Source organism: Solanum pennellii, chromosome 5, assembly GCF_001406875.1.
Source record: "Solanum pennellii chromosome 5, SPENNV200".
In the NCBI taxonomy this organism is placed as follows: domain Eukaryota; kingdom Viridiplantae; phylum Streptophyta; class Magnoliopsida; order Solanales; family Solanaceae; genus Solanum; species Solanum pennellii.
Window position 1 is genome coordinate 22979623 of NC_028641.1, and position 24920 is coordinate 23004542.

A 24920-nucleotide genomic window follows, 5' to 3' on the forward strand; every position below is an offset into this window, starting at 1 on the left:
ACCCAAAAATGAATACTCGCCCATTTCAAACCATCAAATTGTTGATATAAATCTCTTACCATACAAGGCTTCATAAGGAGCCATATATGAACATAAATGGTAACTATTATTATAACTGAACTCAACCAAAGGCAAATGCTTATCCTATTTTTTGTTGAAATCAATTATACAATCTCTAAGCATATTCTCAAGGGTTTGGATAATACGCTCCGCTTGACCTCCGTTTGAGGATGAAATGTGGTACTTAACATCGCCTTGGTACTAAACCCTTTTAGAATGACCTCTAAAACCTAGATGTGAATTGTGCAACCCTATCCGATATGATGGATAACGGAATACCGTGGCAACACACAATCTAATCTATGAAGATCCTTGCATAATCCTTCGCCGTGTAAGTAGACTTGACGGGAATAAAATGAGAGACTTTGGAGAATCTATCCATAACCTCTCATATGGATTCATACTTCTTTTATGTCATAGGAAAACCTACCACAAAATCCATAATAATGTCTTCCCAATTCCAAGTGGGAACTTTGATTTCTCGAAGAAAACAACTCGGCTTTTGTAGTTCGTCTTTCACTTGTTGACAAATTGGACACTTTGCAACAAATTTCGCTATGTCCTTCTTTAATCTTTCCCACCAAAACACCTATCTAAGGTCATGGTACATTTTTGTCGACCCCGGATGAATGGAGTAACATGATCCATGTGCATCAGCAAGAATTTGGTTCCTCAAGCCATCTACATTGGCAACACACAAATCTCCTTGATACATAAAAACGGCATCCCCCCCCATGGTGAATGACTCATAACGCTTTCCAATTACCAACTCCTTCAACTCAACCAATGGTTGATAAAGAGGTTTCTTTAACTTCACCTCAAATACCAATGACGACTCGGAGTTATGATGAACCATAAAACCACCATTCGGAAAAATCTTCCGATCTTTAAATTGGCTTGTGACGATTAAACTATTCTATAGTATTCATAAAAGATGGTTTACTTATTATTATTTAATCGTGTAATGTTTTAATTCTTCACTAATTTTCATGTCTTATGTGATGAATGATAGCTAAGAGGATAGTACAAGACCTTCTACAGGTCAAGTATGCCTTGTTTTTACCTAAGGGTTACCCTAAATTTTAGGGTTTAGTTGCAGGTCGGTACATATTTATATACTCCTTTTTTGAATCACTATACGAGAAGAAAATATAGCATCCATTGAGTATGCTTGGTGTATATCTCTAGTTGTATGATGAGTCTGGATCACAAAGGAACCCTTTGATATTCCTTGACCATGTGCCTACATAGGATGTGTCCTTGTTCTACCATTGGCAAGTAGAACACCCTCCATCAGAGTAGGTTTGTGACTCCGGATTCCATGCCTTGCTAGTACTGTCTATGTCGGTTATTGCATATTATAATCGTGTGGGATACATGCTAGTGTTGGATATGTACTATAACGGTAAGGTAGTGAAATGAGAAGTTATCTAGACATTGCACGACTAGTCTTTGAAGATATTCGTGTGTGAGTGCCCTAGGTCTTCTCCAAGACCATTATATGAATGTTCTTAATTTTTAAATGTCTCTTAAATGGTCTAATTAGGATAATTACTTAACTAAAGGAATGTTATTGAAAAAGGACTTTTCTTGAGTACCTTTTGGGATTGCTTAGATAGGCTTGAAGAGAGTTTATGGGTGGTCTCTTTATGTCTTACTTAGGTGAGTCTTAGAATAATTATAGGTATGGAGTTTAACTAATTAAATGGGAATAATCTTATCTTAGGTACTCTAATGGATCTATTTTATTTTTGTGAAGGGATTGTATGGGCGGTCGCGTCATAACTCACTCAAGTGATCCTCATAATAACTTTTTGTAGGAGAGTCTCAGGTTAATATGTTTTGAAGTGTTCTTTATTTTATGTGTTGTATCTTATACTTATGTTATGAAGTCTTACTCAAAAGAGAATGTTCTATACCAATTTTCATTTCTCGTGATCTTATCCATTATGTCATACTTAGTACATGAATTTTACTAATTCCATATTTTTTGTCTGTCTCTTAAAGTTTAGGTTGAATTTGAGAGGAGTCTCGAAGTGGAAGCTTGTATTAGAGTTCATTCAATCAAAAGTTGGTATGTCCTCACTAGATTCAAGGACATCTTAGTGTTTAGATTTACTTATTGAAAGTATTATAATAAAGTTAGCTATTTTCCTATATGTTGAAGTATGGGATATGTCTCAATATATTCGTATGTCTATGATGGAAACTTTGAGACTTAGCCTTTCATTATGTTTTTCAGTAAAACGGGTATTTTGAAGTGTTTCTATTTCGTGTGAAAAGTTTTAATTTTGCACTACTTTTCAAACATGAATGATGTCTAAGGGATTGTACAAGACCTCCGAGAAGTCAAGTACTCCGTGTGAAGACTTGAAGGTTTCCGAAACTTCTAGTGGTTACTTTTGGTCGTTACTGTCTCTTTCAAAGAACTTTTAGAGAGGCCACCTCTTTGTTTATTAATTTCTTCACATGATGATCAATGATTTCCACCGGAACCTATTCATAGGAGAGGTTCTCATCCACACCTAGACCCTCAATATAATGAATGGGCTCTGGATCATTGATACACTTCTTAAGAATAGAGACATAGAACACCGGATGAATCGAAGATAGTTCACAAGCTAATCTAAAATCATAGCGACTTTGCAAACCCTTTGCAAAATTTTATAGGGACCCACATACCAAGAAATTAATTTCACTTTCTTGCAAAATCTCATAATGAGAAATTAATTTAACTTTCTTGCAAAATCTTGTTACCCTCTCTATGGGTGAAATTTTCAAATACACCTTATCATCTTCTTCAAATTCAATCTATCTTCCTATTGTCGGCATAAGACTTTTATATACTATAGGTTTCCTTCAACCTATCCTTTATGACACGGACATTCTTCAAAGTTTCATATACCAATTCGTGACCGGGGACTGAAGACTCACCAACTTCAAAGAACTCAATCGGAGATCTACATCTCCTACCATGTAAGGCCTCTAATAAAGCAACCGATATAGTCGAATGGTAACTATTGATATAAGAGAACTCAACCAAGGCAAATTTTTATCCCAACATCCCTTAAAGTATATTACACAAGCTCTAAGAATATCCTTAGAGGCTTAAATAGTTTGCTCCACTTGACTGTAACACTCTGGAAGTTCCATGACATATACTAGAGCTTATCCTATTAACTAGTGATTTAGATGATATTTCCAGACCTATATTAGTGTATTAAACTCAATTAGAAAAGGTTAGATTCAAAATGACAAAAAAAGACCTTGACGTCTAGAAACTACCTAATTTGAACTAGTAGTCGTCCTTATATTTGGTATAGGTTTGGGAGTATAAAATGAAATCCAAAATTTGTAAAAGGACTTTAAATATGTATATGTTGTACAAAGTGACCATACATTAAGTAAAGACTCCCAGAGGATAGACAGAAGCGTCCTTGAGGAGGACCCGAACTTGGGCAAGAAACTTCCCATTAGCTAAAGTAACTTAACTTTTGGACCCTAAAGTCGCAGCCAGGAATGAGGGCTACTGCGCGACGCACAACCATCCTGTGGGGAACTAAATTTTCCTCACAATGTTGATCCTCAATGAGGTTCACTGCATCATCTCATATTTTCAAAAATAAATGTGAAATTAACCCCACAACGCGCATCAACTTCCCAGATTCATCCGCATTGTTTTTAAGTCAATTTTACTTTACAAAAAGACCCAATTAAGTGAGAGGTCTTTTGATTATTTTAGCGGAAGAGCTTATAATTATTTTTGGTCAATTTTAGACCACTTTCACGCACTTAAAATCAGATTAAAAAATACCTGCATCTCTGTCAAGAACTCTTTTCTAAAACTCCTTTGAAGAATAAGAAAAACTTAAGGAAGAAGGTGAGTACTTCTAGTCTTTAATTCGAAATACGTGGAAAATTGGTGAATAAGGTATGTGTTCTTGACTCATTGGATTCCTTTCCCCAAGAGGTACTTTCAAACATGATTTTCGAGAACTCAACTTCAAGGTTTTTACTCTACAAAACATATTTTTTTTCAAGCTCAAGATTTATGACTTATGATGAAAAATAACCATTTTCTATGGTTAATTAAGTATATCATTTTTGTTAATTGGTTTGTAATGTTTGATTTTCGTGTGAAGAAAGATCAATCTCTAATTAATGATTTTGATTGGGTTAAATCTATAACTTGACCACATATAAACGTTAGTATTGGAACTATAGCTTTCATGAACTCTTTAATGATTCTTTCCCTTATCCTTAACCACGAATTTTTCTTGTATATGACTTGAAGAGTTAGTATTGGTTATGTTAGTGACTATTTCACTATGTCGTTGGATGGTTTTTGTAAATTGATCGTAAGTTCTTGATGATGGTTCTCGAAAGCAATACCTAAGTCTTTTAAAGACGTGGGTACTCTATTATGTTTATGTTAGCCTATAAATGATGTTTCTCCGCAAATGAAGTATGTATAATGTTGCTATGCATATATGTTACGATATGAATACGTAAAATGTGGGATCATGGTAAGTATATGGTAATGCAGGTTGATTATGTTTATATTTTATGCCTTACACACTATGATTATGATATTTTAATCTCACAAACGGAGATTGTGATAAAAGGATATTCTCATCTAAACCTAAAGAGATTATGATCATGTTTACAGAAGGAATTAATTTCCTATGACCTATGATAAGTTTGATGATTAATGATAATGTAAAAGCAATTCAAAAAGGGCCTTTAGTTTAGCACCGAGTAAACTTGACAATGAGAGGTGTTGACTTCCTTTGAAGGGATATTCACCCAATGGTTCTGGATGAGGTGTTGACTACCCTTGGAGGGAGATTCATTCTATGGTACCTCCTAAGTTATCAACTTCCCATAGAGGGATATTCACATTATGGTTCTATTGAGAAGAGGACTCCAATGCTAATGGGCAAGTAGAGGGTTCAAGACATATATCCTAGTTCCATAAATATGTTGCCTCCATAGGAATATTCGCTAGCGGATTTACCTAGAATGCTATATTCATGTTTGGTTCTACATTGGACGGTAGACACCATGTTTTGGTATGGGTTTTCATTACTTCGGATTTAATGTTTAGCTCACATGCTCAAGTGTTTGTTATGGTGATTGTTCCCTCAAATTAAATAAAAGACAAGTAAATGGACATTGACTAGGATGAATTAAGGAATCTACTTAGCATAGGTAGGGTTATGAGACTCTACCTATACACTTCACAAGTTAATCTCAGGGAAGTCCTAGGATATTGTTCTCATGAAATATGAATATGAAATGTATAATGCTTATATTATATGATGTTGCTCTTATGTAATGTTGAGTATGTTAATGAACATGAAATGGTCCATGTTGTTATATGTGATGATGACTAATTACGATGTAAGATGTATGAAGCAAAGCATTATTTATGGTCTTCTATATTGTTTACCTTATTATGTGGGTTATAGGGCTTCACATGATCATTGCACTTGTAAGATAGGGATGAAATTATTGGTAAGTATTTTGTGTGTTATGTTAAATGATCTAATGAACAATAAATGATAATAGGACTTTATGATGATATGTCTTTGGTTGCAATTATGTTTTATGTTGTTGTTATCCTTATCTTTATATGCCCTCTTGTTTGTGCATTAAAGGTTTTCAAATTACTTAGCATGTTTTCTAAAGAAATGGCACTTTTTATGCTTGTGGTTAAATGTTTATGTGAATATTCCCATACTTAGTACATGTGGTGTACTAACCCCTTTGAAGATTAAGAAGGTCGATCGAATAATCTTGGAACTCTTTCTCCAAGTATTGGTAGGTCCTCATGTTCCGAGATACTAAATTTACATTATTTGAGCTTACAAAAACTTTAGTAGCTTTAGAAATACTCTTTATTGACATATTATTGGATAAGTCAAACTCGTACTCTTTAGATGGTTTTAATACGAGACAGCTTTTATACTATCAATACCTATTGTTTATTCGTGTTGTTATAAGAGAAGACTAAGTAAGATTGTATGCAGAGGTCTATGTATTACATAATATATTTTAAACATGAAGTCTAAGTACAATTAATATAGTATTAATAGTTTTAAATCTTTCTGCACTACTTTTCGTACATGTATGTAATGAATGATGTCAAAGGGCTTGTTCAAGACCTACAAGAGGTCAAGTACGCGACGTCGCACTCCTAGAGTCCCATATATTCTAGGGTGTACTCTTGGGATGTTCCAAAGTTTGTATCTGAGCATAGGAAATGAAAGTAGTTTTAGGAATCAAAAAGTTTTATAATGCCATGTTTAGTAGAGTCTTGTTTATCGATGTGAGTTGCGACACATCTATGGGTTATAGGCTAAAGGATAATAGAGTTTCCCTTCTTTCTCTACTCTTGTGGTGTGCCGTATAGTAAAAAGTTATGAGTGACTTTCTTAATGTTTTTCTTTGGTTTCTAGGAAGATGACTACTACAAGGATGGCTAATAGAAGGTTCGAAGGTGGAGAGTTGAATGAGGAAATTCCATTTCAAGTTGATAAAGTTTAGAAAGTTCTTAAAGGTGTTCAAGGTTCTCAAGGTGCTATAAATTCTTATGTTCCTATTGTGGAAGAAGGTAATGATGCTCCGGTGGTTCCCCCGGACATGACTAATGGGGAGATTAGAGAGGCTTTACTTTATTTAGATTGAACCATGGCTACTCTTGTGAATAGAGGTGTTGAACATAGAGTGAATGATATAGAGAGCACTATGACACCAATATTGAGAGACTTTGTGCGGATGAATCCTCTTATCTATCTTGTCTCTAAGGTTGGAGAGGATCCCCAGGAGTTTTTAGATGGGGTGTAGAAGGTGTTGAGTATAATGGGGTGACTTATAGGAGAAGGCGGAGTTAGCTTCGTTCCAATTGAGGGATGTTGCTCATGTCTGGTAAAATCAATGAAAATATAATAGGACATTTGAGTCAGGTCCGTGAGAGTGTGAGGAGTTTAGGATTTCTTAGAGAAGTACTTTCATTGTGAGAGGAGGTAGGTGAAGGAGTAAGAGTTCACTAATCTCAAACAAGAGAATGTGAGTGTTAAGGAGTATTCCTTGAAGTTCACTATGTTGTCTAGGTATGATCCATTATTGGTGTCTAACCGAATGAATTTGATGAGTAAATTTTTTATCGGTGTTGCCGACCTTGTAAAAGAAGAGTGCCGTACGACCATGCTCCATAGTGACATGATCTTATCTAGGCTCATGGTGTATGCTCTATACATTGAAGATTCCAAATTTGGTAGGGTTGCTAGAACTCTAAAGAAGGGTGGATCTAGTGAGCAGAACAAACCTAGGTTCAAGAAGAGAGCTCCAATACATGATAGACCAAGTGCTCCTAAGGTGAAACTCGAGAATGGTAGTGGTTCTCAATGTGGTATGCCTACTTGTGCTACTTGTGGGAAGAAGCACTATGGTAAATGTCTACTTGGTACAGGGAATTTCTTTTGTCGTATTTAGGAAGGACATGAGGTGAGAGATTGTTCTACTGTTGCAAGTAGAGGAAAAGAAGTTTAGCAAGTTCCTCCAAGTGTTTCTGGATGATGTTCCAAGGAAGGCTCGCTTCCATGCACTCCAGGATAAGGGATCAAAATCGGATGAGAATGATGTTGTTGGTAAGTGATGATTTCTCTTATTAGTTGTTATCAGTTCATTTTAAGTAGGGGAATATGATGCGTAGTGCAGTTTTTATTGATTGTCTTTTGTCTTCTATTATACTCAAGCTTGAGAGTAAGAAAGTCATAGTAGCATGTTTCTTGTTGCATTGTGTTCAGGAGTTTTGTTGAAATTGAATTTCATTGATTCCTTTCATTGTTCATTTTAAAAATTTATAGTTATGTTTTAAATTGAGTTTATATGGTTTTATCAATTATATTGTTTTGCTTTCATCATTAATTGCTTAATAGTTGTATTTTTGGAAAAATTGAGCACCGTTCATTTTGTTGTTTAATAGTTCACTATAAAGATATTCAAATTTTGACAAAATTGCTTTGATTTAAAATTGTTATAATGTGTACAAAATTGATTTATATGAGCATAAAAATCAATGTAGAATCATTTCTTGCTATTTGAAATGAAATAAGTGAGTCTTAATTACATAATGAGTCGTAGATTATTTTCTAGCTTCTTGTTGTGTTCTATGTCTTTTGATTATGTGAAATTGGTGTTCCTCCTAAATTGTGTATTGTGTATGGTGTTGTATGGTTATGTTATTCAAATTATTGAGTGTTTTATCTCTTGAATGTGCCTAAAATGAAGCAAGTGGCATTCGAGGATGAATATTGTCCAAGTGTGGGAAAATATAGCACCTCTAAAACATCTTAGATTATACTAGTGCCTAACGCTTGTATACTGATTTTTTGAAGTATTAAAATGGGTTATACTTGTTTTAGAATGCGGTGTTTAAATTTTCGTGAACTTTGGAGGTCAAACGTCAAAGAACGTCCATGATGTTCAAAAGGTTTGCCTTGAAATATCCTTGTGTGTCTTAGTGTGTTTCATCTAGGTTTATGTGTTTGTTTTTGATGAAATTGATGTGAGATGTCATTGACGGGTATATGATCGTATTTGAGTTGCAAACATCTATGTGAAAATTCCCAAGGACAACCCATGGGTCCTTGAGGACAGCGGATGGTATCGATGTTTAGTAGGCAGATCGACGCCCCATAGTGGGAGGCGTAGGTGGGGACTAGCCTAGGGAGATTAAGATACCAATTTAATGTATATCAATCCATCGACGGCCTTACAAGATGGTCCGTCCATGGGCCTACGTCCTGTCGATGGGTAACCATTGATGGTGTCTTCATTTTGTGTAGGGTCACAATTATGTGTAGGGGTGTATTGGGAATATCACCCCCACGTCCAAGTAAATAAATGGGCGGTTTCCTAGGGGTTTTTTGGTATTTCAAGTGGGTTTATACCTCTTAAACACATAGATGCATTCACGGTTCCAAATCCAAACCAAAGTTCTGTAAGAAACTCTCTAGAACTGTATTGGAGACAAAACTCAAGATAGAGCTTTGATTGAAGATTCTTGGTGATTTCTCAATCAATTATTCATAAAATTCGTGGTCTATCATCAATTGAGGTATGGTTTTTATCCTTGAATCTCTTTTATTCAACGATCCAAACTTCAAAGTTATTTCAAAAGTCTTTCAAAGATGAAATTGTCCTATTTTTATATATATCCATGGGTTTTTGCATATAACATTTTGAATCATTATATATTCATTGAATTGATGTTAATTAGATAAATTAAACATAGTTACTGTATGAACCCATGTAATTCATTAAACCCTAGTTTTTTATTATGTTATGGATGATTTGATTATGTCTTATTGCTAATAATTCTTATATAGTTTTACTAAGACTACTTAATTATGAAGGAATCATGTTAAAATTGTAATTAGGAAGCCCTAATTTGATTAATTCATGTTGTATGATCTTTGATTAATTGTATATTATAATTCTGGGGTTTAATTTTAAACTATGGCTATTGGTAAGATCCTAGGTATATTGTCTTGGATGAATTGGCTATTCATTTAAGTTGTGAGGTTGGATTAATGGTATGTTAGCCTAATATAATTTATATTATATGTATTAGATATTACTGATGTTTGGTATGGTCCACTTTTAGTTGTGGTGCTTATGTGCTATAGTTATGAATTATGTGGCATTGTCGGCATTACTTTATGAATTGTGAATCAATGTGGCCTCATCAACATTAGTTTATGAATTATGTTATTATCATCTTATATCTTGAATATGTGAATAGTATGAATGTCTTTATGACTATGTGTTTATGTGAAATCAAAGAATGAGTTTTCTTAGTTTAGATATGTGTCTCTAATATGCTATAGTGAAGTCTTTATGTGTATTACTTTATGTTGAAGTATGATGTTCCTTTATAGATTATATGATGCTTGTCATCCTTTGATGATACTATAGTAGTGAATATTGTGATGTATAGATGATATTTGTTATACCTATGATCTTCTTGAATGATATTTTATATGTGGAGTATGTGTGTGTCTTTTTTTGGTGGACTTGTGACCCTTTACTTGATATATATACAATGTGGATATTACTTCTTGACTTAGAATACTAAAGATTCTTAGTCTTGTATGTGTGATTGACACGGGACTTAAAACATTGTTAAAAAGTTCCCTTATCTAGTGTCACGACAGGGAACACCCACTAAAAGTAACATGGCATACTTGAGCTCTCAGAGGTCTTATACAAGCCCATAATTATCATTCATCGCATCGACATAGTAAATTTAGCGGAAAACCTAAAACTTTTCATAGCATGTCATATGCTAGAAACTTTACTTCATATACATATAAAATACAAACCATAATACATATGTGGACTCTAAGTCTATTTGCCATCTTAGACTCAATATCTTTGGATAAAATTAGCGACGCGGCCCTTAAGACATAATACAAAAATATACAATATTTAAAAACTTTACGATAAATACAAATTAGAAAATACTTGGATTTAAGGATTCCTTTCCTTAATATTGGGAATCACCTATCAAGCTCTTAATAATTCAAGACATCCTTTAAGCATCCATAACCTACACTTAGTTTAAAATTAGAGAAGAATGGGATTAGCATAACAATGTACTAAGTATGACAACCATGCAAAAACATGCATTTAAAGGGGACATTTTCTTTGAAATCATACTTCATGCCAATTTTAGTAGAACATCATAAAATCTTTATCAATAGCTTATATATCATTTTCATACTTCATAGAAACACAATCAAAGGCCAAACATCATACAAAACACATAGCATCATAGAAGTATAATATCACATATAGATAGTTAAGTCAAGACCTTCATCATATAGTCAACAAGATCAACATCATGCATAAAGACTCATTTCATGCACATCTTCATAACAAGTAGAAAAATAATACAATTTCATGCATAAGGAACGCATACATAGTGACATGCATTTGAACTCCTTCCTAGAACTTCCTAAGGAGCTACATGTGCAATGTCTAGATGGGTTAATTACTTTCACCTATCCTAAGTAACCTCCCTTAAATAATTCTAATTAGGGTTCTAGTCATTTAACTTCCATTGTCCATTTTAATTTAGAAAATCTAAAGCCTTAATTGACATAGACCATGTGATGCCAAACATGGAATCTGGTGTCAGAGAACCTCGCACCGATAAAGGATGGTCTACCGGCAAAAGTAGAACCAAATGTGACATAGCTTTCTAGGTGGAATGAAATATCTAATATACTATGGTGGCAACAAATTTATGGAACTGGGAGGTACATGTGAAAATCCACTTTATGACAAGAAGAGGCATTGTAGTTATTCACTTATGGAAATCCTTTTTATGCCCATTGTGGCATTGTGGTTATACACATGATGAGATTTATGGTGTCCTACCTTCCTCCCATGGGAAGGGACACACACTCATATTTAAGTTCACTCGGTACTAAGCTAAGTTACCTTTATTGAAGACCTTTATTATATTTTTACTATATAAATCATAGGTTTAGGAGAGTCATCCCCTCATATGCTTACCTCATAGGTTATTGATGTATGTTCATCAACCTAGATCATGTAAAGAATCCATTAACATGAGCATAGCATTTGTAAAGCATCATCTAGTTTAGGATACACATGAATACACCATTCAAGGCCCATATATTGACTAGATCTTCAAACATGTGTGTGTACGCATACAAATATGTGAGAAAACCTTTCAACATAACACTTGAAGTCACACAAATTCATAAAAACATATTCATACATATTGAAACCAAAACTAGAACTATCCTATCAAGATACACATGTACAATGTATAGGCAAATTCCCATACCCATTCCTATACTAGTACACCTATAAAGTCATTCTAATAAGGAATACATAATATTCTTCACATACATATACTTCACATGCATAGTAGTATATATTAGTGAATATGAGAACAACCTTTCGCTTAGCAACCATGACCTATACTACTTGTAACATGCATGTAAGTGAGAGTATGTGTGCATTGACCAACATGATCACATACAGTCTATGAATAACTTCTTGAGGCAGACACCCTCTTAGACCACATTATACTTCCAAGAACATACCACAGAACACATAATAGCATAGGAGGCAAGACAATACAATCATTATAACCAAGGATCCTAACTTTAGCTATTTACACTTTCATATAAGGGGTACATGGGTAGAGGCTACTATAATTTTTTAAAAAATCAATTGAAGCACCTATACAATACCCTAAGAATAATATAGGCATGCTCATCCAATAGCACGACAACCTAGATCACAACTAGATAGGAAGATAAGTCTAATTACATCATAAGGTGATCATCTAAATCTCTAAATCATATATACATCACTTTGCCTTCAAGGACATGGTGAAAACATTTATAATGAAAATAATGTAAACACCGCTACCATAAGTGGTCCATACTACACAATGCCATACAAGGATTAATCAACATTTCTACAAAGAAATAGAGAAGTAGAAGAGTATTGGGAATAAGTATTCTTACCAATTTCTCACCCTTTGATCATTATTGATCAACCCTTCTTATTCATCTATAATTCAAATATATGGCACTAGATAAATGTACTTTAAACACATAAAAAAACATGTACAAGTGGCTACAAAATTATACTACATCATAATACAACACATCAACATAATAGGAAAGTAGAATAGCATAGATCATTAGCTAATTTACCTTCCATTGATTTAGATAATATTTCATACATATAATGAGTATAAGGAAGTATCTAAACCAACATTTAACCATATTGAAATCATAATTACATACCCTCAAGATTAAGGTATCAACATAGGCATTTAGGCTTATCGATTTGCTAGAGTATTGAAGACTTTACCAATTCTAAGAACTCTCTAAGGATTTGATAATCATTAATATTTTATCAACAATACACTCATTATACAGTAGATAAGTCTGTAGTAAATCAATAAGAAACCATGCTTGATATAACAACTCAAGATCCATCATACACTTAGCTTTTTTTACTTCATAACCTAAAGGAATCTGGATCAATTCATGCAAGGCTTTCTTAGATTGTTCATCATGGATTTATATTTACAAAATTGTAACTTTATATCACCCTAAAATAGTATCTAAAGCAGTTCATATATAATCAAAGCTCTACACAACCCATCACACAATCGACTTCAAGGCAACATGTCGAAACATAGGCTATTCATGTTAAAATCTTCATACATTTATCATCATGGACTTATCATCATCAATTAAACATAAGTTCATTCAAATAACATAATATACAATAACATCAACGTATTAGAATCATAATTCAACCGACAACAAATCATGATCATAAGGCCCCTGCAAGGCTAAATCGTTTTGGTGATAGAGCATGGGTTCATCATGCAATTGGATTGGACACTACTTCCAAATAAGTATATAATCATCAATAAATTCATATTATGGCTTTGAAATCAGTTTAGGAAAGAACCCATGGAAGATTGAAGAAGAAAGTGTTTGATCATATTTTTCTCTTTTGAAATCTTTGAGAATGACTCTCTAGAAGAAAATATAACTAGATATGAAGATAACCATAAATTTGTATAGTTTAAAACCACTTTAACTTTATGATTCATGCATGTAAAACCTAGCTTGAATCTGTTCTTGAGCTTCACCAACAATGGTGGATTCTAGAGATAGTATTTTTTGGAGGGAAAGGTTTCAATCTGGTCAGATGATTCTAGAATGGGGTAATCACATTTTTGATGAGTTATTTGCACCAAAAAATAGCAAAATAAACATATTATATTCTTTTTACGACGTGGAGTGAATTTCTCGTTCACCCCTTTAATCTTGTCAAACGCAGGATGGCAGTGATGGGGCATCGAGGCCTTGATGGGCCATGTGTGGCCTCCATCGTTGGGTACTTAGACAAATATTGTCTTCAGACCTGCTAAAGGTAATTACCCATCGATGAGACCTACTTGAAGAGACGTTGTTAGACCAACAATCCGTCATTGAGTTCGTCAATGGACACTTCCCAGGCAGTGTCTTAGGCAGCGTTGGGTCCTTCAGGACGTTTCCAACGTGATTATAACCCTTAACAAGTTATCGACCTACATGACGTCCAAACAGCCTTGGACCCAACATGATATACGATGAACGTCTTAGGAGCTATCTTTCGAACGCCTTGGACGTTCTTCGGCGTTTGACCTCCAATACTTTACGAAACATAAAATATAAAAATTAAATATCATTTTAAATCATTTAAAGACTTAATAGACACAATTAATACATATATAGGCATGCATAGAGACATGAGGCACATAAGCGGCTAGTCATCAAACGTCTTGGTCGTCCCTTGACGTTCGACGTCGAAATCACATCAAACATTGTACACAGACTCTAAACCATATATTAATACATTTTAGGAACTTATAACATCATGATACACCCATAAAAATATAGAACCACACATTAGACATCTAGGTGACTTAGTCGTCGAACGTCTTAGTCGTCCATTATCGTTCTATTTCGAATACCTTTAATTGTAACATTCCGGAAAATCATACGTCTAACAAAGAGTCAGTATGCCCTTAGGATATCCTATTAGAGGTACATAGGAACCCCAATTCCCAATAATGAGAAATATCGGGCATAGTATAGAAATATTGGCTTTGAGATATTAGCCAATTTTCTATATACGAATAAGAAATACACTTTTTGGGTTGTCATACCCCAACATAAAATTGATGTTAAATAATTGTACCTTCAATGAATACCGTAAGCTAAAAGAAAATCCGATCAGAATAGTTTCACACAACGTACTAGCCATCTAAGTGTCAAGGCTAGTACATTCCACATGACTATTTAAAATGATAATGTAAATTAAGCAGTGCCCAATGACATAGCGAGGGTCCTTGTGAAAATACGTATACATTCCCAAATGAACCATAAATAATAGTTAATTAGGAAAGTGCAATCACCCCAATTGCAAACACATTTGCAACATATGTGAAGAAGCTGCCAAAGGAGGGGACCTCCCTAAACGATTTCGGTTAGGGTAGTTAGGGGGGAAAACGTAGACAAGGGACCACTCTATGTGGGGCCTAACCTCCCAACAAATAATATACTCTATTCTACTGTCCTAAATAACTAAATAACCTAGGACTAACCGAATTGGACCCATTAGTGCACCCGACAACGTAGGACCAAAATCGGGTTGATACTAACCTAGTATTAGTTAAACAGACAACCTAGTACCTAACATAGGCTGGCCAAAAATGTTAGTTATGGTCCTAATAACTTAGGGGTACTTTATTAATTCTCCTTGGTTACCTAATTAATTACTTTATAAATTAATTAATTAATTTAAAATGTATAGAACTTTTAACTAAAATTAAATGAAATTATCAAATTTCAGTTAAGACAAGAAAGGGACAACCTTGTACCCAACGTAGTATCCTCCAAAGAGTTAGTTAAGATCCTAACGACTTAAGAGTACTTTAGTAATTACCTTACGCTACTTAAATAATTAAGTTAGAAACTTAATTAATTAATTTAAAGGGGCATAACCTAAATCACAAAACAATTCCCACATTTCAGTTAAAAAGAGAAAAAAGACAACCTAGTACCTAACCTAGGATGGTTCAGAGGATTTGTTAATGGTCCTAACGACTTAAGTGTACTTTAGTAATTACCTTAGGTAAGCTATTTTATTATATCAGAAATTTAATTAATTGGTTTAAATGATCAAAATGAAATCCTTACACTAACCTAGTATAATTCAAGAAACATCCTAGTACTTAACCTAGAATTGTCGAAAAGGGTTGATCATAGTTCCAATGACTTAGGGGTACTTTAGTACTTACCCTAGTCCCTAAATTAATTGAATTAAACATTTAATTAATTAACAGAAAGTTAAAATATTGACCGGAACCATAGTAAACACCAATTTCCAGATTTTACTAAGTGTTATGTTCTCATATCTTTAGTCAACTTAGGAGGGACGTTTTAGTAATTACTTAATTTATTTATTTAATTAAATTACTAAACCATATGTTCAATGAGTCAATATCAGTTCTCAAACCTGAAAATCACGTTCAAACTCATAGGCAAAAAGGACGCAAAAACAGTAAGCAATGAACGCAAGAAAAAGGCAGAAAATTCATCGATTTATCTAGGGCTATTTCAAGGTTTCTTTCAAGGTGGTCTTCGTAGATTTAGTTATACATAAGGTATGGGTTTCTATCCTGGACTTATTTCTCCAAGATAACTTTCTTTCGAATGATTGAAAAATCTTGAAAACTAGGGTTGTTTCCCGTCGTTGTTGTCGAACTCCTTTCCGTAGTATCCTTGCTACGATTTCAATTATAAATATTTTAGAAATCATGTTGTTGGTATGTGGTGTAGGCTGATCTTAATGTGTATGGTTTTTCATTAATTAATGATTGAATAAACCTAATAATCTGACTCGTTTGTTGCTAAGTGTTATTATGTGAATTAAAAGAATGATACTATGGTAATGATATATCCGAAAATGTTATGTATGAAGATGTTACGGTCTGTTGTGCATACTTGCTGTTAATATGACGTTATAAAGATGATATATTCATCAAATGTTAATATGATTTAGCCCAAGATGTTTAAAAGCGTTATTCCTAAAGTTATGTCATAAGGTTGGCTAAACAGATCTCCATAATCATAAGTTTAATGAATGTTTGGGTCATGCCTGTAAAAATGGCTACCAATGTCTTGCCTAATATTTTAATGGAATTGACTTACATTATTGCTTTTAAATAGTGATGGAAAAATTGGCTAATGAGAATCTCATGAAACTATATTTGAATGAATGTTTGGCTTGTGCCAATAAATTGGCTATGAAGTCATTTCAAAAAAATTTTAGGCCAATACTAAATTTACAGCAATCTTATGTGCCCAATGTAATGCAATGTCAAATTAATAATGACCAACACAACAAAATGAATCCATACTAAGGGTATGTCATTCAATGGGAAAAGTCCCAACATACCCTATACTATCGTGTATGACTAAAATGTTTGAATTTTAAATGAATAATCACATCTAAAGTAATTCAATGAATCCATAAGTAAGGTCATGTCATTCATTGGGACAACTCCCAACATGCTCTAAAAGAAGTACATATGAACTCATGAAACTCATTGAATGAAGTATTCATCGTCCATAAACGATGATATGAATTCACTACACTAGAGTAAGTAAGTAATGTGAGCTATAACATAATTAAAGGTGTGTAAAGTAAGTGACCATAATGGGGTGTAAAAGGAAGTGAGACAAGTCTGAGTTACACCTAATCTACTATGTTAAAATAATACTCACGTATGAAGCTGTTAGAATGTGTGAGCCAGTCTCATTAACATCAAATGATCATTTGTAACAAAAAATTCACGTTTAATCAATGTAAAGTAAGGATGACTAGTCTTCAATAGAGTTAGTAAATCTTGATCTAGAAGCAAGCCTCCATAATGCTTGAGTAAACACTAGAAGATAAAGAAGAAATGAACATTCACGTAATGAGGTTAGTAATTATGTTAATCTATGATGCTAATGAACATGGTGACAACATGATAACAGGCTAAGATTAATGGTGAGACAAGTCTCGACCAAGCCTAAGTAAAGGATACTAAAAGTACCCACCTAAGAGAGTGTTGAATATCGAGACACAAGTCTCAATCATACTCTATATGTAAGTGTAAGGACAATTCACACTTAACACTAATGATGAGATGAGAAATCATCTAATGGGCAATGATGCCCTAATGCTATAAGACATCTTCCATGATGTATGAGTTGATTGTAATAAAAATTGATATTGAGCATCGATACGCTAGCTATGACCGGTGATGCCTTGCTTTAGGAAGGGCGGAGGTTCACGTAACTCTAATGAGATGAGACTGTCCGGCATGCCGAGTATGGATCTCTTTATATCTCCTTGTCTTTGAACCTATACTACCAATATAGTGATCTAGCAGGGTTCGACTCCTTATATATGCTAGCATGTTCGGGTCACTTTGTTCGGTGATTCAACCTTTTTTCGGTGTGGGGCAGACACTAGATTTCATGATACTCACATGATCTATGACGGTTAAGATTAAAGTTACTAAATATGAGGTCAGCCTCAAAGTATGAAAGATAATGAAATAAACGATACCGAAGGTGTGTGTGCAAGACAATCAGGAGGTGAAATCAGATTCAAGTAATGACATTAGGTCATTCTTGGTCATTGCACTCCATGATCCCGATGAGAGTCTTAAACTTCATCCTAGGAATAGCTGGTGTTTACATCAGCCTAGGAATGAATGAAATGAATAATGTGGAGCACGAATGAATGAATGAAGCAGACTTTGTGTTTGCTAAGAAGGCCCTCGGGTTGAGGTCCCACATCTTCCTCACTAGAGATGTCTTATGCTACATCAACGATTCCAAATTCTCGTGTATGTGAAATGCATAATATATAAAACATGATAGTAATTAAATCAATGTCATGATCAGTATAGAATTGCTTCTCAAAAGGTAATGAATATATAGTGTAAAGAATGACTAATTATAATGTAGGGAAATCATTCCTTGGTCGTTGAATTATTTACATCGATTCTTTATGGTTATAGGACTACAATCAACCATTGCACTTTTAATTAAAACATAGAACCAAAAAAATAATTGAACTACAGAACAACAAGAAGAAAAAGACTGAAAAATAATCTAAGTGTAACTAAAGGAGCTCTCGGCCTAAGAGGATCAAAAATCTCAAATCTTCGCCCGAGTTGTTCTAAAATTATGTTGATGATGCTTATGTCTTTTAATCATATAGAAACTTAGTTGTATGCTTTGAATGCATTAAAGTACGTCATATTCTATCACAATTCATAACTAACATTTTAGGGAAGTCTAATGACTAGGCTTTCTAGAAATAGCATGTTGTTGGGACGAGATTTCTTTGATAATGCATAGCCTTATGTGTATGTGTGCATTCAACCATACTTTGTAAAAGTGGTGTACAAATCCCTACTATTTACTATATTATAGATGCGGTTGTTTGACAGATTGACGACTTTTGCAATGGTTTGGACATCAGCGTTTTCCTGACCATTTGGTAGGTCCTCTTGATTTCGAGGATGCTACATATATAGTCTAGCCTTAGTTTTAGACAAAACTAGTGGATGTCGTCCCTAGCGTTTATTTCGTTCTTTAATTTTGAAGCTTTTGTAATAAGGTCGTGTTTTTCAAATGTATTTATGATATATACTTATTTTGTTTCGAATTGATTCTTATGATAGATGGTTGTTATATTTATGTTAAGCTTAGTATATGATGAATTCATGAAATATCTATATCAAGTCTACGTATAGTTTATACATTTAAAAGTTTTAAATTTTCAGCTAATATTAAACACATTAATGTGATGAATGCAAGATGAGGCTTGTCTGCGACCATTGAGAGGTCAATGACGTTGGTTGCGATTTCGATTCCAGAATCCGGGTCGTGACACTAATATTTAAGATACTGCCTATAAACTATATTTTAAGAATATTTAGGACATTAGAACTTAAAGAAAAACATTTAAGGCTCTAGACACCTTATCTCATTTTCGGGGTTTTACCATATACCTTACTTGGGAACATTCGTCCTTGAATGACACTTAGAGCTATTAAATGACAAGGAGTTCAATGCATATAAGAGTAGTTCATAACATTTAAAATATCATATTATCATTTTAGCTCTCAATGCAGACAAGCTAGCAAAAACATTACTCACTTACTCTTTAATGCATCAAACACAAAGGTCCTTTTCATGTTCATAGGAGAACATCCTTCTCTTAATCATAACATGATCATTGCATCTTAATTAATTAAAAGAAATTATCGAAAAGCTACTCATAGGTAGATCATAACCCATACATAAAGTTACTTAAGCACTCATACTTCAATGTACAGAAACTTGAGTTAGTTAAATCACAAAGATCTTCATTAGTTAGAACTAGTACCATAAAGGTCATACTCAATCAAACTATGCTTAGTGGTGTCCATGGAGGAACGTGCTTCTCCTCAACACACTTACATGTATCATCAGTTTCACACCTTAGAAAGTACAATGTCAAATTCCTCTAAAAATGAGAAATTCTCAACTTTTAACCAAGACATGCTCATGGTTCCTTCCTAGTGAAGTCTAAGTGTTAAGTCACACAAAATCCATAACAACAAAAGAGGAAGCCATTCCACAAATTTAATTTCTTAACATAATGCTCACCCTAATAGTAAGCCTCATTTTGGAAAAATAACACAAATTATAGGCAAACACATGGTCACTTAGCTAAACATACTTTCACTTTTCAAGAATGAGCCTACAATTATGCATTCAAAATAATAAAACTCACATAGTTTTCAAGAGACTCAACATAATTAATTTAAAGAGACTCAACTTTTCATTTTAAGGTTAAACATTCCACCTCACAAGTTCCTTAAACAAGTTTCATGTCTTATCTCATGAAGTCAAATCACAACTAGCATATCATGATGTAATTTAACATGAGAAAACTATGACTTTATGAAAAATTTCCTTTCATGCTGTTTGGAAAATTCATCATGTCTCCAAGATTATGTCAATCAATACATACCAATCATAGAATGGTCATGCAATTCACACTATATTCAAGACTATATTCATGAACAAGCTTACTAAGAATTCATTAATGTAGACAATTTCTACAACCTCACTACTCAAACACCATCCCCCACTTAGGTTAAACCCAATTAAGAGCAACTTAACCCAACCTATAGAAAATCTTAACTACACAACCTTAATTTTCGTCACTTAAAGTTATTACTACTTTAGGCGGAATTTTGATTAATTTAACTTAGCAACACTAAGGCATTCTAAAACTTATAATTTTAGGCAAGTCATTCTCAACCATCAATTCTTATTATACTATTCAATTCACATAAGGTCTTCCTACAAAACAATAGACACTAAGTTCATACATCATTTGAGGAAAACAACAAGGAAGTTCATAAACCAATAAGAAGTTTAGAAATAAGTCTATGACTAATCATGTCATCAGATTCTTATTCTTTAATATAAATAGCAAAAATCCTTTCCACATTCATTATCATGTTCGTATACATCAATTCTACACCTATTTCAACAATTTCCAATCAAAGGACAATTTAGTTGGTTCTCCAAATATGTTACAATAAGTTTCCCAGTCTTTATAGTGAGCATGCTTCCAAATATCCAAAAATGCAACATTTAGACAATTGAGGGGACAAGCATGTCAATATAAGATAAAAATCTTTACCAACTTATCCTTCATAAGCTTGCATACAATCTTTACAATCAGGATCAAGTCTCTACAATGGGCTCCAATTTACACTAGCAACTTATCAAGTATCTGTTATATACAAAAGGAGACAATGCACACTTTTAATCACATACATTCATAGGACAACATGCTTTCATAGGTAGTTATTAAGCATTCCAAGTTCAAATCCTAGTATTTGGCTACCATCATACAAAACAATATAGTAATGCAACAATCTAAGAGAATTCACTATAACCACCATAACTTCTAGCATGCTTTAACTATATCATGACATACATTCGACATATCTTGCTATTTCCCACAGATTTCATATATTGCCATAATTGGCATCACATCATCTAATAAGCGATATTTCATACACAGTAAGGTAAGATAACCAATCATAATCCCCACAAAGTTCACATGTGCAATAATCAAGTAAAGCCTCATAACCCTACTAAATAAAGTAACCCAACAAGAACAACCATTAGCACCAATATTCACTAATCTATAACCTTCACGCATGCATAACTCCATACGTTTAGCAGTCTAGGCTACATACATGTTTATAAACTTAGGGATCAACACAAAATGATAAGTGTAACCTTCACTCATACTCATTCAAACCATAAAACAAAGATAAGAATTTAAATTCCCCTTTTCTTCCTCAAGCATAGAGCAATCTCATCCAACCAATCACATCTAAAAGACCACCGGACAAGTACACATTAGAGAGAGATCTTATAGAGTAAAGTTCTACGGCACAACATGAGAATAATAATGAAGGGAAACTCTATCGTCCTATAGCCTCTCGTACAATTTGATGTGTCGCGACTCACCACCAATGATACAAGACTCTACTAGATGTGGCAATATGAGAATTCTTGGACCCTAAACCACTTTTAAAAACCTCGTGCTCTGATACCATATTTGTCACGACTGGGGAGCACCCCCTAGAAGTAACATGGCATACTTGACCTCTCAGAGATGTTATACAAGCCCATAGTTATCATTCATCGCATCAACATAGTAAATTTTGCGGAAAATTTTAAACTTTTATAGCACCTGATATGCTAGAAACCTTACTTCATATACGTATAAAATATAAACCATAATACATATATAGACTTTAAGTAACTTTTCAATCTTAGACTCAATAACTTTGGAGTACATTAGGGACATGGCCCTTAAGACATAAAACAAAACAATACAATATTTAAAGACATTACAATAAATACACATAAGGACATCCTTGGATTAAAGGATTCCTTTCCTTAAGATTGGGCATCATGTATCAAGCTCTTCATCATTCAAGACATCTTCCATAACCTACACTTTGTGTAAAAAGTAGAGAAGAATGGGATTCGCACGAGAATGTACTAAGTATGGCAACCATGCAAAAACATGCATCTAAAAGGGATATTTTCTTTCAAATCATACTTCATGCAATTTTGAGTAAATCATCATACAACCTTTATCAGTAGCATATATATCATTTTCATACTTCATAGAAACACAATCAAAGGCAAAATATCATATAAAAGCTCATACCATCATAGAAGTATAAAATCACATATACATAGTTAAGTGAAGACCATCATCATACAGTCAACTAGATCAACATCATGCATAAAGACTCATATCATGCACATCTTCATAACAATTTGACAAATACTACAAATCATGCATAAGGAACACATACATAGTGACATGCATTAGAACACCTTTCTAGAACTTCCTAAGGAGCTACTTATACAATGTCTAGAAGGGTTCATTACTTCCACCTACCCTAAGTAACCTCCCTTAAGTCATTCTATTTAGGATCCGAGTCATTTAACTTCAATTGTCCATTTTACTTTAGGGAAACTATATCTTTAACTGACATAGACCATGTGATACAAACCATGGAATCCGGTGGCATAGAACCCCACACCGATAAAGGGTGATCTACCGGCAACCGTAGAACCAAATGTGACATAGCTTTCTAGATGGAATCCACTATCTAGAAACCTATGGTGGCAACATAATCATGGAACTTTAAGGTACGTGTGAAAAACCTCTTTATGCCAAGATTAGGCATTGTAGTTATTCACTTATGGAAACCCTATTTATGCCCATTGAGGCATTGTGGTTATCCACCTCATATGATTTATGGTGACCTACCTTTCTACCAAGGGAAGGGACATACACTCATATTCAAGTTCACTCGGTGCTAAGCTAAGTCCCTTTATTAAAAATCTTTATTGTATTTTTACTTTATAAATCATAGGTTTATGAGAGTCATCAACTCATATGCTTAACTCATATGTCATATATGGAAGTTCATCAACCTAGATCATGTAAAGAATCCATTCACATGAACATAGAATATGCAAAGCATAATCTAGTTTAGGATACACATGAATACACCATTCAAGGCCCTTCTCTTGACTATATTTTCATACATGTGTGTGTGTATACATATATGTGAGCAAACCTTCACACAAAATATTAAGTCACTCAACTTCATACATACATATTCATACATATTGAAACCAAAACTAGAATTATCCTATCAAGGTACACATGTGCAATGCATAGTCAAAGTCCCATAGTTTTGCCCATACTACTACACCTATAAAGTCTTTCCAGTTAGAAATAAATAATATATTTCACATATATATACTTCACATGCACAGTTGTAGACATTAGTGAATATGAGAACAACCTTTCATTTAGCCACCATGACTTATACTTCTTGTAACATGCATGTAAGTTAGAGTGTATGTGCATTTACCAACATGATAACATAATGTCTATCAATAACTCCTTGAGGCAGACACCCTCTTAGACCACATTATACTTCCAAGAACATACCACACAACACATAATAGTGTATGAAGCAAGACAATACTAACATTATAACCAAGGCTCCTAACTTTAGCTATTTACATTTTCATATAAGGGGTACAAGGGTAGGGGAAACTAACCATTTTAACACATTAATGGAAGAACCTATACAATACCCTAACATGAATATACGCATGCTCATACAATAGCCACACAACCTAGATCACAAATAGATAGGAAGATAGGCACAATTACATCATAAGGTGATCATATAAATCTGTAAATCATATACTCATCACTTTTCTTTCAAGGCCATGGTAAACGCATATATAATAATAATAAGATAAACACCACCAGAATAAATGGACCATACCACACAATGCCATACAAGGCTTTATCAATGTTACTACAAAAAATAGAGAAGTAGAAGAGTAGAGGGAATAAATATTCTTACCAATTTGTCACCCTTTGATCATCATTTATCAACACTCCTTATTCATCAATAATTCACATATATGGAAGTATATAAATTTACTTTAAACACATAAGAAACTACGTACAAGTTACTACAAGATTATACTATAACATAGTACAACACATCAACATACTAGGGAAGTAGAATAACATAAATCATTAGCTAA